The following is an 18,385-nucleotide window of genomic DNA, read 5'->3' on the forward strand; positions in this document are numbered from 1 at the left end:
GACAGAACTGAAGCAAGATGAAACCACTGATACCAGCTTATGTATTTCTGCTCTATCCAGTGACACCAGCCCTTTAGACCTACTTTAATTTTTTTTACAGTACTTTTAAAGTTAAAGTATCTAAGGAATAATAATCAGAGTTTTCAGAAGTAGATTTTAAAGCTGTGTTAGCTTCGCTAACAGCAGCGGTAGCTAATCTGCCACAGCTGTGTTAGCTTAGCTAATAGCAGCGGTAGCTAATCTGCCACAGCGATCACTTATTAATAATGGCAAAATAAACATGTCCTGTTCTTTGTGTGGGAAATGTTAGAGTGCTTTTTTGGTGTTGAATCTTGAAACATTTTGTGGCGTTTTTTTGTCAGTTGCTATGGCAACGAGTCTGCGTGTAGCTTGGCTGAGACAGAAAGCGAGGGGAAAAAAGCGGTTTTGAGTTGTTTTCAACGGTTTTATGCTGTGGCGCTCTGCTCTAAATTATTAATACCTCCATCTCCAAGTTTCATTTAGTTAACGGAGTTGTTTTACCGCGGCATGTAAAAGAATCGTCTTTTTGCCCTCCAGCGTCGTGCGCATGTGCTAAATTTCCGGATGTAAACAATAACACGCAGGGGGTGTTTTTTTTGACACAAGCATGTAAAAACAAAATGACCCACAACAGACAGGATCGTTTTGTACCCGAGTTTTTTTTACTAGTATGTGAAGACATGAAATGGCGATAAGGCAAATCGACCAGAAATCAGTAAAAACTGTTTGACTCTGTTGTCACAGAATCTGACCCTTACGATTTGTTTTCCTAGCTTATGACGTCTCCAGGCACATGTTTAAGTTTTAACCTGTGTTCATGTTTGTTTACTTCCAACTTTTATACCCAGAAGAGAAAAACACATAACATCATAATACAGTTAATTCATGGGTTTCTCTCAGTACGCCGGTATTTTGAACAGGGTTCACAACCTTTCTCGTGCGTGGACGGCATTATTGTGTCGACTCCCGTCTATTGTCATTCCTCCAAACTCAGCAAGGCCCCGTGGAAAGGCTCTGAATCATTTGTGCTAATGAAGGCTTTAGATTTCCATCCAGCTTTCGTTCTGACTGGTGCTGCGTCTGTCTTGACCACTTAAGAGCCTCAGCTACCCACAAAAATGCCTACAGGGGGATGCCTGCTCCAGACTCCATGTGCTGATGTGTTTATGGGAGTTTGAGGGGCTTGAAAAGAACTCTGTGGACCTCGTCTCCTTTAGTTAACGTGGAGGTATGCAGTATGTGACGGAACCTGGCCTAAAAATAAATTTACTATTGAAGGACTCCCAGGAACATTCAGTCGTACAGCCATGGCAGGGAGATCGTTTTACGTATCAGGAAGCAATAAAGATAATAGGATCATTATCAGGCTCTAAAATTAATTTAATCTAACCTCAAATTACAAAACCAAAGAACAGGTTTGATATTATTATTTATTGAACAAAGAAGAAGCCAACTACGAAACATGCAAGCAGAACGGCTGTGATTTAGCAGCTTGTTGAACATCTTTAGCAGCACTGGCTCTCCGTAGTTGTTTTCCTACATCGTTGTATTGGACTACTCCTCTTTTGAGCACTGTGTGTATTGATACTGAAATATTGATTCTTCTGATACCAGATCTTTATGCTATAAGATCAATTCTCAAATCTAAGTACCAATGCTTTCAATACTTAAGTGATTTGAGATAACATGTCATTAAAAAGTAACTAAATTATCAAAGTACTTTTGAGTTTAAAATAAATACAATAGACTGATGTCTTGTGTTCTTTTTATGTAGCCAAGATTTGAATTACAGCAATTTTCTTTTGGTTTTAAAAGGGAAATTAAGTGTTTTTGCACAAAGTATCAGTATCAGCTTCAATTTTACTCAGTATGGGATCAGAAGGGAAATCTGTGGCATCGACCATCACTAGTTCATAGACGTTAGCAAGCATTAATGGAGTTGTCTCTGTTTGTCTGCTCTGTTTGGGATCATTGGGCTGCTGATGACCCAGAACTTTAGCTGTTCAGATGAACAGCTAAAGTTCATCGATGAACAGCTAAAGAATACGTTGGTAGTGAGAAGAGCTCAATGAGTGGTAGGTGCCCAAGTCATTTTATAGGCGCTTCTTTTCCATCTCCCTCTGTAGCTAAAAATAACACTTAACAACTTAGCTAAGTTAAAGCAGGCGTCTATTGCTTCTAAAAACAGCCAAAGTGCTTAAAAATAAGAAAAAAACAACACCCAGTTGGTGTTTGGTAGTACGTTCAGGATGTTTGGTGTCTGGAAAACGAGCCGTTTCAAAAACCTCTAGAATGTAACATCACAAAACAGCAGGCACCGCTTGTTACCTAGCAACCTCAGCAATCTCAGCCCATTACCTAGCAACCCAATCTGAGCCCCAGCATGTTTAGTGAGTTGGTTTTACCGCTGAATGCTCTGTACAATGGCTGCTGGAAAAGACAAGTGTTTTGTTGTTGACTTACCATCCAGAAACCACTTGCTGAATTCTTGGTGATTGTGCAGGAGGCTCCACTTCTGCTGTTCAAAGATGCATGAGATTTGATTTCAAACCTACTTTCCTGTCATTTCATTTTAAAATAAAGGCCAGTAGAGCCAAGCAAATCTTTAAAAGAAAAAAAAAATATCTGACTTAAAATTGGGCCTCTTTCTCTTTAAGAAGCTCCTGCGCTTTCCGACACTCAGCTTTCAGCACGTCAACACAACATGGTTCCTCCATTCAACCTTCAGTAATGCTTTTACTGGCGTTTCACTGAGAAGTAGTTCCTATGATAAGCTCAGCAGATCCGCAGTTCCACCAGTTGTTTGCTAAGTGCTGCTGCCGCTAGTCTGGAGGGGCGGACGAGGAGCTACGTGGGAAAGGATTTCTCAAATAGGCATGAACAAATCAAAACAATAAGAAAGTAACTTGATAATATGATATAAAGCTCACAAAAGTCAACCTTGCATAATACCCCCCTTTATAGTTTAAGAGGTTTAGCGGTTCGTTTACCCAAACGCCCTCAAGTCCACTGAGCTCACAGGTAACAATTACAGCCACCACCCAATTAAATGACACATGTACGCACGCACACACACACACACACGCCAACATCTAAGCTCCTTTGTCCTGACCCTGACCCCACTATCCACTGTATCTCTTCAGGCTCCTCCTCAAGAGTCCCTCAGATAAGATTACAGGCCTGGCTGATAACATGAAACACTTTGGATCGATTCTGGAGCAGGCCGCTCAGGTTTGTGTGTCAGTGCGAGGTGGTGGGTTGGAAAGTTCACTACCCCAACACACACACTCCAATTCAGCTTGACTGGCTGTGACACACCACCATACACTCATCTCCCTGTTTGTGTTTTAGTCTAGATTACAGGCTGTATTGTTTTCCTCATCTGCCAAAGCCAATTTGCAGTCGTGTACGCGGTTATAGCCGAGTGTTTAACCCTATCATCTGTTGGGTCACAGCCTGTTCATCCGTGACATACACACAATTCCGTCCCGGCAATTCGGCTGGCCAATTATGGGGGTTTTATTATTCCAAAACAAACCTAAACTCACAATTATACCTTCTCAGTCTTTAATAGCGAGGCTGGGATTCACATTTCAAGATGATGTCATTCATATCAGACTTTCCTCTCCAGGTTTTTACTTCACTTCACGTGTTGCTGTGGTTATGTACAGCTGTCTGTTTTTACAAGCAAGTTGGAGTTATGTTTTTTAACCAGAAGCATAACTGGCTCCAGTTAACAGCCACAAACCGTCGAAGGAAGTGATTTCTTCTTGCCTGAAGGGTATTTTTAACCAAGTATCCCATAAACACTGGTAATAAAATAGAATCACTATTTTGAAGATGTTAATTCATTTTTGGCCTAAAAATATCAAAACCTGTAGTTGATTTTTGGTGCATTTCTCTTACCAGAATTATAATTCTCATAGCTGTTGATTCAACCTCAACACCATAGCAGCAATTTTATTCCTTGCAACAAGTTTTAAATGGTTTTAGACTTGCATCAATTGCTTCAATAGAGTTATCTGTTTCATGATCCTATTGTTTCATGTTAGCCAAATCGAACTACACTTCTGAATGTTGTGTTGTCATTTCCTATAGACCCGTTGGATGTTATTGTTTAAATCTGGAAAATTTGTGCATGCGCACAACAACGGAGGGCAAAAAGACAATCCTTACATGCCACCGATGCCATGTAAAAGAAGTGTTTGAACAATCCCGTCAACAAAATGAAACCTGGATGGAGGTGTTAGTATTAGTTTAGTGAAGTGCGCTGCAGCAAAGGAAAACATAATGCAGAAAAATCTCTGAAGAACAACTCAAAACCACCATTCTTTTTTCTCGCTTTCTGAGTCGGCTACGCTACATGCAGACTCGTTGCCATAGCAACTGAGAACAACGCCACTAACGTATCAGAATTCAACACCAAAAAAAACACTCAAACATTTCCCGAGCAAAGAACAGAACATTCAGTCTGTTACAGTCTTATGTTTTTAGGCTTATTGTTTATTTTGCAATTATTCATAAGTGATAAATAGATTAGCTACCGCTGCTATTAGCTAATCTAACACAGCTGTGGTAGGTTAGCTACCGTTGTTATTAGCTAATCTAACACGGCGGTGGTAGATTAGCTAAAGACCTGCTCTACTGATAATCTGTGAGAGTTGGTGTGGAGGTAATCTTTTTTTAATTATTTGATCTGAACCTAAACACTCCAAATTCCACAGCACATGTACTGCTTACAGTTGTCAAAGTCAAGCTAGCATAGCTGAACTACTTTCCCTCTCCTTCGCTAATGAAAGTAGTTCATTAATGAGGGAGAAAAAGTTTAAAGAAACAGAAACAGAAAAGGTTTTCTTAATTAAAACTTTTTCTGACCTTGTTACTTAGTTGTAGCATTGACAATAAGTAACAAAGCACTGTGTCCCTTTTTCTTTTATATATCAGGCGTACATTAAGATTTAGTGCGCTAAAAACATGATAAATCCATTTTATTAAATTGTCAAACTATTATGTCAGGACTTTTCATTTTGATGAAACTGACACTTTGACAAAGTAGTATTAACAGAGTTACTAACTTTCTGATGTTTCAGAAAATCATCGTCCTTTCAAAATCAATCAAATGAGTATCCCCTTATTTCAAAGTTTAGTACAAATTAAATGTGATATTATTTTCTGTTTTAAAGAGAATTTAAGAGCAGCCAGCAGAAGCTGAAACTACCTTCATAAGTAAGATGCCTACTTAGCCACTCTTACGCTGAGTGCTAACAGATGAGCCACATACCGGTGTGACAGGCCTGCTTCCATAAAGTGAAGCAGTTCTGTGATCTCCTGCTGCAGACGGGTGGGATTCTTGTACAACATCTTTTTCTGCAGGAGTGCTGACAGACAGGCAGATTGGAAGATGGGGGGTCAGATTCCTCAGACACAATCACACAACTGAGATTGTATCAGAACCCTCAAAGATGCCTGATCCACACGCCAATTAGACCCGATCTCTCATCGTTTTAAATGTGGGACATCAATAAAGTTAATTCAAAACACTACTGTTCTGGTGTAAAAGCTGCCCTATTAGGCTGACTTGAACAGGTTAAGATAGGTGTATGGAAATTTTTTTTCACAAAATCATTCCTGGATAATGAGATTTCAGTTTGCTGGGTTCTGCCTATGAGCTGTTTTAGGGCCTCTTGTTACTTCAAGTCCAAATAAGCTGCTCCTAGCCACGCCCTCTACTCAACGTTTACTGTTGCAAGTGAAAATGCCTGCAAATGGATGTGCAAATATACAACTGTACTTCTTTGAAAAGCAGAAGTGGATCCTTCTGCACAACCAACAAGAATGCAACAAGTGGTTTCGGGATGTTAAGTCAACAACAAAACACTTGTTTCTTCCAGCAGCCATTGTACAGCTCATACAGTGATAAAATCAAGGAAGTTATGGACAACCCTTACCATGAGTCTCTTCCTGAGATTGTCTTGGGATATTAGTGCCTTCAGTCAGAGGCTTTTTCAGGTTCGCTGTAATACAGACCGCTACAAGAGATCATTTCTGCCAACAGCCTTCTACAATAACTCTACCATCTACAGTAACTCTTTGAAGAACCTGAATTAATATGAGCTACAACAACATTAAATTCCCTTTGGGATCAATAAAGTATTTTTGAATTTGAAAACCAGTTGAGCAAATGTGCTGCAGTTTAGCTCCGGTTGCTAGGTAACGGGCGGAACTCAGCTCCGGTTGTAAGGTAACGGGCGGAACTCAGCTCCGGTTGTAAGGTAACGGGCGGAACTCAGCTGCGGTTGCTAGGTAACGGGCGGAACTCTGCTGGAGTTGCTAGGTAACGAACAGTGCCTGCTGATATATGGAGTTACATCCCTTAGGTTTTTGAAAAGACAAATTTTCCAGACACTAAAAAACATTAATTTATTGTCAAGAAACATCTGGGTGTTTTTTAAGCACTTGGGCTGTTTTTAGAAAACCGAAATGGAAGTACAAAATATGAATTTTGAATAATACGTCCCTTTTAAGACCTGTGTATAAAATGTTGTAACACAGCCAGTTTGACCTCTGATCTCCTCCGAAATGTCCCACGATACAGTGGAGGTTCCAGGGGAAGTGCAGTTCAGGTTCATTGTGTTTCCAGCATGCCACTTCCACAATGGCATGAAAGACGCCTTGCAGTGTGAAATGCACGAAAGAGGAAACCGTAGCAGCTGGAGAACACTAAGCAATGCCGATTTCTACCGCAAAGACAAAAAATAGTTTACTTTTGTTTTGCTGCATTACAACAATAACAACAAGCGTTTGTCACAATGGTTTTCCTCCGTTCCAGATCTGTCATATTCACAGAGAGCGAGTGTTGGGACTGGTTTTCAACAAACCATTCACAGCGGGCCCTCGCTTTCTGCTTACGTCACAATGACTCAGGCTCTTCCGGCTATTTGTTGGAATACCGACTGGATCAACGAGAAGCAAAGAGAGGAAGCTGGAAAACAAGACTGAACGGATATTTTTCTATCCCAAAGCTATAAATGACCCGATTACATTTTTATGCATTTGTATTTTTATGTTTTCTACTGGCAAACCTTTCTTCTTCAATAGAAATCTATATCTCGACACCAGAAAAGGAAACGTAATTAAGACCCTCATACTTGTAATAATAGCATTAAAACATGTTACAGAAACCATCTTATAAGATTTCTAGGGTCAGAGGTCGACTGGAAGTGATTAATGTTGTTTTTTTGGAAAAACACAAAATTTTACCAAGTATTTTTAGTCTAGTTTCTAAAATTTCTTCATACACGTGAAATAAGACACACTAACTTATATTGGAAGAAATAGGAGCTTTTTAAGTAAATAATTCCTTAATATTGATGAAAAATAAGTTTTAAGTGAAATAATCTGCCAGTAGAACAAGACTATTTTCCCGTATTCTAAATTAAAATTTCTTCCTTCACTGGCAGATTATTTCACTTATAACTAGCACTTTTCCATCAATATTAAGGAATTACTGACTTAAAACAAGCTCTTACATGTGCTGAAAAGTTATTTTTGCAGTTTTGTGTTTTTTAAAATATACTAAGATATTTGCACTAGAATACTTGGTAAGATTTTGTGTTTTTGTAGAGGACTGAGGCTCTAAACTAAATTTTCCATGACAATAAAGAGTACAAAATGCTAAAATAAATGTGTTCATGACGATTAAGGCATTTCATATGTAGGGTATTTCTCCTTTTATGAATAAAAGCCAGACAAAGCTTATGACCCTAATAGTTTTAACTGAACCTGATGCATAAAATAAAAAGATAGAAGTTGGTTCTGCTAAAAAAAAAAAGCAAGACAAAGTTCAAATCTGAGCTTTAAAAGGTCGTAGAAAGCTGACGGCTGCTTTTGAGGTTTGATTGATTAAGGCAAATAAGAGCACAGGGTGTTTTTATGGCTGAGTCATCCTCCATCCGCTAGCCGCAGGCCTGCTCACGTCTCCCACCATAACCAGTAAAGTCAGTTTTGCTCCCATCATGTGACGGTTCTGCACACACACACACACGCACACACACACAATAAAAGTGTGGGTAAACCAGAGGTGAGAGCGAAGCTGGAAGCAGACTGTGGACGTTGAAGTCTTAGATGTGGTGAGCTGGACGTTGCAGAGCTGCTTGTTTACATGTTTGTGGGCTGACTTACAGCGAGAGCAAGCTGTCAAGCTGAGCAAAACATTTAACAGGCAACAAAGCACGACTACACGGAGATCCTGTGTAAAAGAACACAACAGAATGAGTCAGTTAACCTCTTCCAAGCTAGAAAATGTAGCATCGTCTTCAGAAGTAAAGAACAAAAGACTCCCTGAGTCGAGTCTGTTTAGATTTTTAACATTAAAGTTAAATATAAAATTAAATCCATTCGTCACAAGCATAAATCTGATTAATTTGGGGCTTTTAATGGATTCTTGGAACAGTTCGTTTTTCCAAGGGGGGATGATTCAGTTATTTTTACATGACATTAAAAACAATAATTGGGTTTCCTTCAGCAAGTTTCACCTCATCCACACACTTTGTGCAGCCTTCCACAAACTTCTGCCGTAACTGTGGCTAAATATTTGAATACTCCCCTTGTTGGAATTGGTAGAGTTTATTTGGATTGGTGTTTTTCCTGGCGCAGACCGGACTTTTAATCATAGTTCATACATTTTCCTTTAGGTTAAAATAAGACTTTGAGAAGGCCATTACAGAAGCTTAATGTTAGCCTGTTTTATCCCATCTGAATGTGTTTTTGTATAATTGTCCTGTTGTGTTTAACTGAACCCAAATCTGACCATCAAACTTGTAGGAAGCAACGTAAAATCGGCTAATACGCTAATAGCACTTTTGCTAACTCTGAAAACGTTTAGCGCTCATAGCTTCCACTAGGAGCGCTAAAGAACTAATTTTCTTGGTTGTTTAACTTTCAGTTGAATAAAGTTCTGTGTTGAAGTTTTATTTAAATCAAATTCTTCAAGTAGTAAATGAGAACAAGGTATAAACATAAATAGAATATCTAATGCACATGAGTCAAACTCGAGGCTCAGGGGCCGAATCTGGCCCGCCATAGCTGTTTATGTGGCCCTCTAGACTCTAAAGGGACACATAATTAAAACAGTCAAGATAACATTATTGTTTTATCAATCAATTCAATGTAGTTTTGATCTCTTTACTGTCAAATTACATCAATTAGTCCCTCTAGTTTCTTGTGAATTATTGTTTAAATTCACGCAAAAATCAACAAATCCCTGCACTTTTTCACACAAAAGCATAATTTAAGTTTATAGCAGATTTTTTGCAAAAATGGTGAAAAACTTTGTATCCAAGTGAAGGTTTGCTTCCACCTGTAGGTGGCAGTATTTCTTATTTCTACTAAATATTATAATACATAATGACACGGCTAAAATAACCGCAAAATCCTGGAGGGGCTGAAAAAATGTTCAACATGATTTAATTTTAAGAAGTTATTTATATTTTAACAGTTTAACTGGTTTCATCAACACATTTTGACACAACTGGCCCTTTAAGAACATCCATGATCTTGATTTGACCCAAAAGGAAAATGACATTGACATCCCTGACCTAATTACAGAATAACATTATAGCACATGTAAATTATGTCAAAATTAATTACGATATATTCTGATTGGACATTAGCGCTTTAGCTTTAGCTTCTGTTATGTTGGCGTAACTGATGCGTATAAGTGTTTTAGTACTTTTCCAGCAGTTTGGTGCTTCCTGGGCTATTCCTAAACATCCTCACTTATTTTCTGTTCATCTGAGTGGAAAAACCTTCACTCTTCTTTCAGGAGTTGACAAATCTGTGCAACACCTGAAAAACCTCTGGCTCCAAAAGACTTTCCCTGCTCGCGTAAATCTACAATTTTCCTACTTACCGTAAATCTCCTTGGGTTTTCTCCATTGTTCTGAGTGAAAAAACAAATTCCTCCCTAGATTGCTGTTGAGGGACGCAGCAGCTGCAGTTAATCATGATCACTAACCAGACGTTAACAGGCCTGACCCGTGTCAAATTAAAACACCTTTTAAACCCTTCAGTGACACTCTCTGACTCAGGTGAATGCAGGTATTTGCAGACAGTTTGCAACATTTTGACTCTGAGAGGATCAGAGACTTTAAACGACTCAAATGAATGCCTAAAAGTGAGAACATCCAAACTTCCTTCTGCACTTTTAAGCTTTTCTTAACGTCTTATAGGAACAACTGAAAACCAAAAGCGTCGGAATGATTCACATGTTTATCTTCTTGCAGTAACCAATCGTTTAAGGTCTGAAGTAACTCAGTCGACCTGCTGTTTCTCTCCGTGCGACGGGTCCCAGCGGTTATAAACCGAGAACTGATGATTGATGGGCGAGGAGGAGTGAGCTCCGCATCAGCTTCAAGTGAACCCTGAGGCAGAATGCTGACGCACACGCACACACACACACACGTACAGCAGGCGCTCGCGAATTTACAGCCCCGGTCCTGCAGGCATGACTTACTTGCTGTCTGCCCTAAGACGTAGCCAGTCACCCTGAAAATAATGAGTCTTGGAGTGGCAGTCAATCACCCGAGCTCAAAAAAGTCCAGAAGGCTTCAAATTTACGAGGGGACTCATATTGTCTGGGGTTCCCACAGAAAGTAACCACTTAAAGCTCCAGAGAGGTTTTGGTTAAGGTTACTCAGATAAAACTAAGAAATTTGTACTGATTTACTGTTTTACTTTGCAGTCCTCCTTCCCACCAAGAAAAAAAGAAATGCTAGTCACATGATCTAAAATAAACTTGCTCAGATTGCCTAATTAAACAAGAACAAATCCAGTCATGTATTGATTGTTCGTGCCTGGAGCAGGCCAGGTCTCGTCTGGCCTCGCTCATGCTGGAGTGGGTTAGTCGTTCAGGTCTTCCTTAGTGGCTCAGATTTCCTGTCGTATACACAAACAGCTTTTGGAGACTGAATTCGTGTTGAAAAACGCCGCAGATTTTTTGTGTGTGTGCATGTGGGGAGTCACTTTGCCAGTGGTGACAGGATCCGTCAGAGGTTTCCAAACCCAGCACCAGATACCATCAGCAAACGTTGGGCCCAGTCTTGAACGGGGAAACCAGCTCTGGAAAAGAACCCCTTGAGCTTTTTCACATTTTTCACAACTACCAGTTGAACTGAAAGGATGGTTGGATTTGAAAGTTTAGCTGATGTGATTTCACTGAGTCGGTCTCTTGAAAAAGAACCTTTTGCTACAACTGCAGCTACTAATATTTGATGATTCTCTTTTTTTTATTTTTATTTTTGGGAAAAACAGCTCAGCCTTAGTCAGATTAGTCATCTATGATTCTTTTCTGATTCTCATTTGGATTCACATCCAGACTTTGACTCAGTCTCCTAACTCATGTAGAGTTTGAGATGTTCGACTTTTCACAGTTCACTGTTCTTGGATTCTGATTTTCTTCATAAGGCATATCTAAAATATTTGAAAGAAAATGCAGCTTTGGGAACTGCAATATTACTTTACATGCTGGCATTTTCCAGAACAGGGCATTAATTTTCCTTGGTGATGATTGGCTGTACCCACAGGAGCTGAGAAGAGGATATCTACGGATGTTAGCTTTTGCGGTAGCGCTAATATGGTTTCCACTGTTTGTATTAATGGTTAACCTATTAATGGATAGGTCTATATAAAACATGTTCATTACATTTTTAGCATAAAATCATTCTTAGTCTGCTCAATTAAACCAATGAGCTGTTTTAGGGCCTCTTGTCACTTTAAATCCAAATAAGCAGCTGCTGGCCACGCCCCCCAATGGCTGCAAACAAATGCACAATTATACAACCATACATCTTTAAAAAGCAGAAGTGGCGCCTCCTGCACAACCAACAAGAATGCAGCAAGTGGTTTCTGGGTGGCAAGTGTACAACATAACACTTATCTCTTCCAGCAGCCATTGTACAGAGCATACAGCGGTAAAACCAGCTGACCAAATCTGCTGGAGATACTTTGGTTCCTAGGTAACACAGCTGGGCTCCACTTGGGTTGCTAGGTAATGGCACAGTGCCCGTCGTACATGACTTATCAATCTGAGCCGTTTTTGAAATGGCTCATTTTCCAGACACCAAAAAACATTAACTCATTGCCAAAAATGGCTGGGTGTTTGTTTTTAACACCCAGCTTGGGTTGATTTGAGAAGCATTAGTGACTTAAAGTACAAAAACATACAAAATGCAACTTTTGCATACCAAGTTACCTTTAAACATCTCTATGATTCTATCCTTAACCTCCCTGCTGTGTTCCTTGGTGCTCATTCTTATTTTTTGTTCACTAATCTTCTTCAGTTAACCTCAGAGGCCTTTTGAAGGAGAAATAGATTGGCTTTAGACATTTCAGAAAAAAGGCGACTTTCATTTAACAACTTTCAGGTATTTACTTGCATAAATTTTGAAAACTACGCATGAGCTTCCTTACACTTCATAAGTATGTGCTACTTTTCGGTAGAGAGCAAATCCCCTGCTAAGTCCAGTGGGTTTTGGTTTGAGACCATTACCTCAGTGTTGAAGTAGCAACAGAAAGCGGGTTGTTTTCACGAGGTTTAGATTGGTGTTTAATGCCTTCAGGTGTTGAAGCGTGTCCGTCTGAGTGAGTCCATGTCTGTTTCTGTGTCGCTCTGTGCGTCTTCCAACCATCATTTGGCTAAAATAACTTGACCCACAAGAGGCGAAAAACATGACATCAGAGGACAAACTGTACTCATTTGTGTCTTTAGCCTTCTACGAACATCATCACCTCTCTGGATGCTCAGTCGTGTTTCCTCGTCAGCCTTGACCTCCGCTCTGAACGCAATCGCTGCGTTTCACGCTGGCTTTTCATTTCAACCCTCATCCTCCTGTTTTTCCCCAGCTGTTCTTCTCATTTTCAACACAACCTGCCTGTTTCTCTCCTTCTCTTCCTCTTTCTCTGTCTGTGCAGTTGGCTGTTTTTCTTGGCACATGGAAGTGGAATGATGGTTTCACTGTGACACTGCAGATTTCCCCCCCCATCTCCTCCTCTGTTCGCGGGTCTATTCCTGGTCAGTGACTCCGCATCCTCTGCAGGGTTTGTTCTTCCATTTCCTCATTGCTGCATCACAACATCTGGTGTGCGTGCAATGCGTGCTTGTGATCTAATTTTTACTGTGACATGTAGGTTTGCACAAAAGTGTGTTGATATTTAGCGTTATGTATTTGTTGTGGAGGCTGCAGATGTCTGTGTGTTTTTGTGTGCGATGGTTAGCAATCCGTCTCCAGAGCATCTGTTTGTTGTTAAGGCTTCTATGGATGTGAGATAAGAACATGACAAACGGATGTTGAATGCCTGAGAGATGCCTCAGTCGCCCCGCTGAGGGAGCTAAAGACTTACGCAGGATTGGATACGTTTTCTGCTTTTCCATCCCCGCCCTCCTCCTCTCCCAAAGCCAAGTTATTTTTTGACAATAATTTTTCTTGATTTGTGTTGGCTGTGCTGTGGTGCCAGATGGGTGGGATTTGCCACATAGTACAATACAGAGAGTGCCAGAACTATTAGACAATCACTAGAAGGTATTTAAAAATCGGTGTGTTGAACTTTTCTGCAGCTGGCAACTTGACTTAGCTCTATTTGTCTTGTTTAAACCGTGTGAACCCCACCTAACCTGCTGCTGAAGCAAGCGGAGTAAAGTAAATGTTCGAAAGTGACACGACCCCTGGGCTGTGAGTTTCTGTCTGTTCCCATTACGGTTTCCCTCCTCTGGACATGAACCTGTTCTGTTGCTGCATTTTATAGCCAGATAATTACGCGATTCAATCATAAATCAGGTTGAGTTTCATATGTTGATGTCAGATTTATTCACGTAGCGTATTTAAACAACAACAACTGATGAAAGTGCTTCACAATGTCACCAACAGTCATTTTATATTGACCTGGTGTTGCATCAAAATCTGTGACCCGTCATTTTCTGACTGCAGAGGGCGATAGAGCGCAGGTACGTCTTGAAGATCAGCGAGAAGAAGAGCATTTACGGCAACTGCATAAATACTGATTCACCTGGGATTGTAAACTACCATCGCATCGACGGAGAAAATATAATGTACGACTTCGTATTTGACTCTGAACTGTTTGACGGACCATCGCACCACACCATCGTCTGTCGTTAAACATGTAAACCAACTGTGGCCGTCTAATAAATCATTAAACGATTAAGAAATGATTCTAAGTTTTTAACACGGTTTGTACTGTTTCTGCCACCTCTTATTACAGATTCACTTAAAATAATATTAAACCCTCAAATAGCCAAATTCACACTGGTCACAGATTATTGTGGCCATAATAATGGTTCTTTTGACGAGATGCTAACCAGTTCTTTCCATATATGCTAGGCTACATGACGATGCGGCACTGTCTCCATGGTTACTAACAGTTAAACACACCATAAAGCGATATTTTATATCTTTCTAATCATATTTACTTCAAAAGTATATGAACGTTAATCTTCTTACCTTTTAAAATAATTTGCTGCAAATCCACTGAGGGCTGACAGTCATTATGACTGATGGCTGCTATCCATCACCGCCAAATCTTTCCTCATTAAAGGTTATAAAATAAAATTACCAGGTTGATTTCTGTCCTTGTCTGTTTGTGCAGCCAACCGCGCAGCACCCTGTGACCATTTAAAGGAGAGCATTGGTTGTTTTGACGTCCGTCATGGCGGAGTGGGCGGGTTCTGGAGAGCGTGACGTCACACACAAAGGGTCCATTAGATGATAACCAACAATATCTGTCACTTAAATATCATTATTAAAGATATACCTAAGGCTGTACCTGTGTTGTCTAGTTTTCCACCAGGGACTCTTAGTGAAATTCACAGATGTTGTTAAATGGGCAAAGTTGCCTAATAAAAGCAAAGTCCAAAGTAAAACTTTTACCAAATAAAGAATGCAGTTTTTCTGGAAAAGAACTCAATAGACTTAAGATGCATTTTATGTTACCCCACGGTAACTCCATTATCTCTTTCTCCTATTTTGGTTCTGTTTGGTCAGTCTGTTTCTTGAGTTTTGTCTATTTTTGCAAAAATATTCTTCTATCTATGTTCTTTGTCTTAATGTTTACTCACCTGGCTTCCCCACCACTAATCACCTCTCCAGGATTTAAGCTTTCTGTTTCCAGTTGATCCTTGTCAGATTCTCTCATCTAAATCGTTACTCTGCTTTCCTTTTGTTGACAGTGACTGTTTTAACCTAGGAGTTCATGAAAATGGCTTAATGCATAAAAAATGCTTGGTTGGAAAATGTGACCAAGCCAAATTTTTACGCATTTAAACCTGGCTGTGAAATAAAATATCCAGTTTCTTCCTGTTTTGCTCTACATCTTTCAACTCCTGTCCTCTATCCCTCTTGGATCACCTGTTGTTTTTCCAGATGGACCTTTCGCTCCTCTCCTTTCCAGTGGAGAGCAGGAAATACAAGCTATCAGGCAGGGACATGAATGTGCCCCTTGGATCCAGAACCCATTAGAAGTGAGATGGAACAAAAAGTTCCTTGAGATCTTCCAAAGCCGAGCTGTCAAAGCGACTACAGAGCCAATAACATGAGTTATGAAGATGTTCGGTTTGATTTAAGGCCCTTCTCTTCTGCTGTTGCACTCGCTTTTTATTCTTATGCTGTAACTTTGGTTTAATCTTTCGGGATAGCCTACTTTTGGCTGCATTTACGTAAGTTTTAGGATATTTTTTTACTAGTCGTTTGCAGCTTTGAAGACATTCTTTCTGGGTACCCATCTCTGCTTTTCAAGGTCCAGTCCAAGCCCAAACGCAGTCTGTTTCTCGTTGCTGCTCTCTGTTGGAGTGCCAGCGTCTGTCAGCAGCTCCTAGCAGCCCCTAGTTAGAGAAACTAATGGACGTGATTTAAGCCCAGTGTTGCTCCTCTGACACAAATCAGGTGGACTGAATTTGCTTCTTTCTTGGAGATGGTCCCTAAATTATCTTCAGTTTCCAACTATCGAGCCTTTAATAAACACTCTGTGTCACCCGTGGTGAAGATAAAAGTTGTTAAAACCACTTTAAAATAAATTAGATTTACTGTCATTGCAGAAGTACAACAGTATGTATTCTGCTCAGGGAAGAAAAGCATCTATTTATTAGGTGCTTTGTAAAAGTACTCACTTCTATTGCAATTTACTAAAAAAAGTCTCTTCACAATCACAAATACTGATGTATTATATATAGATCAGAACAAAGTAGTATATGAATGAGAAGGAGAAAAAAACCTCTCTTCCATCGCAAGTATGGCTGCTCTGATAAATCAGCCCTGATTTCCTCAATTTTGGGAGATCAGTGATTGACTGATAAGATGTGAAGTTGATCTTATCCATCGATCTTGTCAACCTCTGCAAAGGTCTAAAAAAATCAGCCACTGTGTTCTGTTGCTTTGCTGTGTGACAGCCTGGCTCACCTGGAGCCACCTCTGCAGGATGAGAGCTGGGTTCACCCTGGGCGGGTCACCAGTCCGTCACATAGGCTGACATTCGCACTGCGGGCCCAAATGCTCAGTTCAAAGTTTTTGTGCAATCTGATTTTTTTGCCGTGGTCGTTCACATTTCCAAATATATGCAACCTCTGTGTGTTGTACAAACGTTTTGTAACATGGACCAGATTTTACAACTTAAAGTACAAAATAATTTTGTTGCTCTGCAATAAATTAAACAACAAAGAAGCAAAATGAGTGACTGTTTTCATTTATTTGGTTTAGAAAGTATGTTAGTCTTTTCCAAACAACAAAAATGAGAACTTAAAAAACCCACATCTATTAACCAAGTTTAATTCATTAATTTAATTAATATGCTCTGGTCCTTTTGTTACAAGATGTCTCTGGATTTACTATTAAATTCAAATGAAAAGAAAACAGTATTTTAGCACTTTCTGTTAAAAAAGAACAGAAAGTGTTAATTTCATGGACATTTTCATGCTAAAAAGTAACAAAACTGTCCATACTAGTACCATTCTTTTAACTGGAGTCGGGGGGCACATAAAATTGCTTCCAGGGCCACAAACGGCCCCCGGGCCTCACTTTGGACACCCCTGAATTAACCCAACACCACTACAAAGTCAGTTGGGCTAACTGTAAAGCACTAATGATGAAGACCAGTTCATGCCAATATTTATCATAAACCAAACATGGCTGTTGGTGGATGCTAAGTCTGAAAGGTTTTTGTCTAAAGTTCTGTGAAAGAAAGAAAAACTTCCTCTCCTCTCCTCTCCTCCCTTCTTCCTTTTCGCCACACCCAGGCAGCAGCAGGTCTGAACCGGTGTTGTCAGTGCAGATTTAGTGATCAGGAGTTGGAGGTTGGGTGAAGGCGCTGGTCGACGTCAATCCTCAGGTAAATACGCAAAGCACAAAGGCAACACTGCTGCACCTTCCTGTTTAAATCTACATGATTATACAACTGTGATTACTGCAAAATACAAGCACAGAAAACAAGGTGTTTACGAATGGATGTTATTATTAAAAGGGCTGATAACCAGATGTAAAGCAAAAAAAAACGTAAAAGTACTTCATTACTGTACTTACGTAGACTTTTCAGGTATCTGTACTTTACTTGAGTATTTATTTTTCTTAGGACTTTTTACTTTTACTCCCGACATTTTAAGAGAGCTGTACTTCTACATAAGCAGAGAATGTCAGTGCGTTTGACACCTCTGCTGATACGTTATCTTAATGTACAGAACAAAAACCACCAAAAAAACAAAGTCAGTGTTTTGTTTCTTTTTTGGCTGGAGAGTCATTTTGACACACGCAACAAAAAAGTTTGGACACCCCTGATAAACAATCTCACATCTCTCTGGGGTTTGTCGGGTGGTTTTCGATCAACCAAAGAGGCTTCAGCTTTTATCACGTTGTGAAATCGTTGCTGTTCATCTTCAGGAAAAGTGTGCGCATCAGGCAGAAACACCCCCAAAACAATGGCTCTTCCCTGCTTTTGTAACGCAGTGACAAATGACAAGCGCTGGCTGCCTGCAAGTCTGCTCACCACTCAATCAGCCTGTCTTTGATTATTATGTGGTGGGAGCGCTCCGTCTTTTGTCTATAGCGGCTGGAAACGCAGATGATGAGGCAGAAGCATGAGCTAAACCTTCTGGAGTGTTTATAAAGGAGTTATAGTCCACATTTGATGGATTATGCTGGATTTCCAAAAGGTTGGGTTAATAAACGCAGGCTTGTTGGTTCCTGTTTCTGTTAGGCTGATCTGGAAGGACGGCCTTAAAGCAGACAAACAAATGTATGCAGATAAGTTTTCATCGGAGCCTCAACCTGCAGCGAGGTTTCAGGAATGCTCTCATTCTCCCAGGCCAGCT

General features: G+C 40.0%; 1 long non-coding RNA gene across 1 annotated transcript in view; it reads left to right on the forward strand.

Moving 5' to 3' along the window:
- LOC106904327 (uncharacterized) overlaps positions 1-18,385 on the forward strand; it is a 110,206-nt gene that overhangs the window by 20,356 nt on the left and 71,465 nt on the right. Inside the window, exon 3 of the long non-coding RNA XR_015765439.1 lies at positions 17,318-17,409. This is a non-coding gene — a long non-coding RNA (uncharacterized LOC106904327). The remainder of the gene's footprint in view (positions 1-17,317; positions 17,410-18,385) is intronic.

This window comes from Poecilia mexicana, unplaced genomic scaffold (assembly GCF_051168715.1).
Source record: "Poecilia mexicana isolate PSO_F unplaced genomic scaffold, ASM5116871v1 scaffold_15, whole genome shotgun sequence".
NCBI lineage: Eukaryota > Metazoa > Chordata > Actinopteri > Cyprinodontiformes > Poeciliidae > Poecilia > Poecilia mexicana.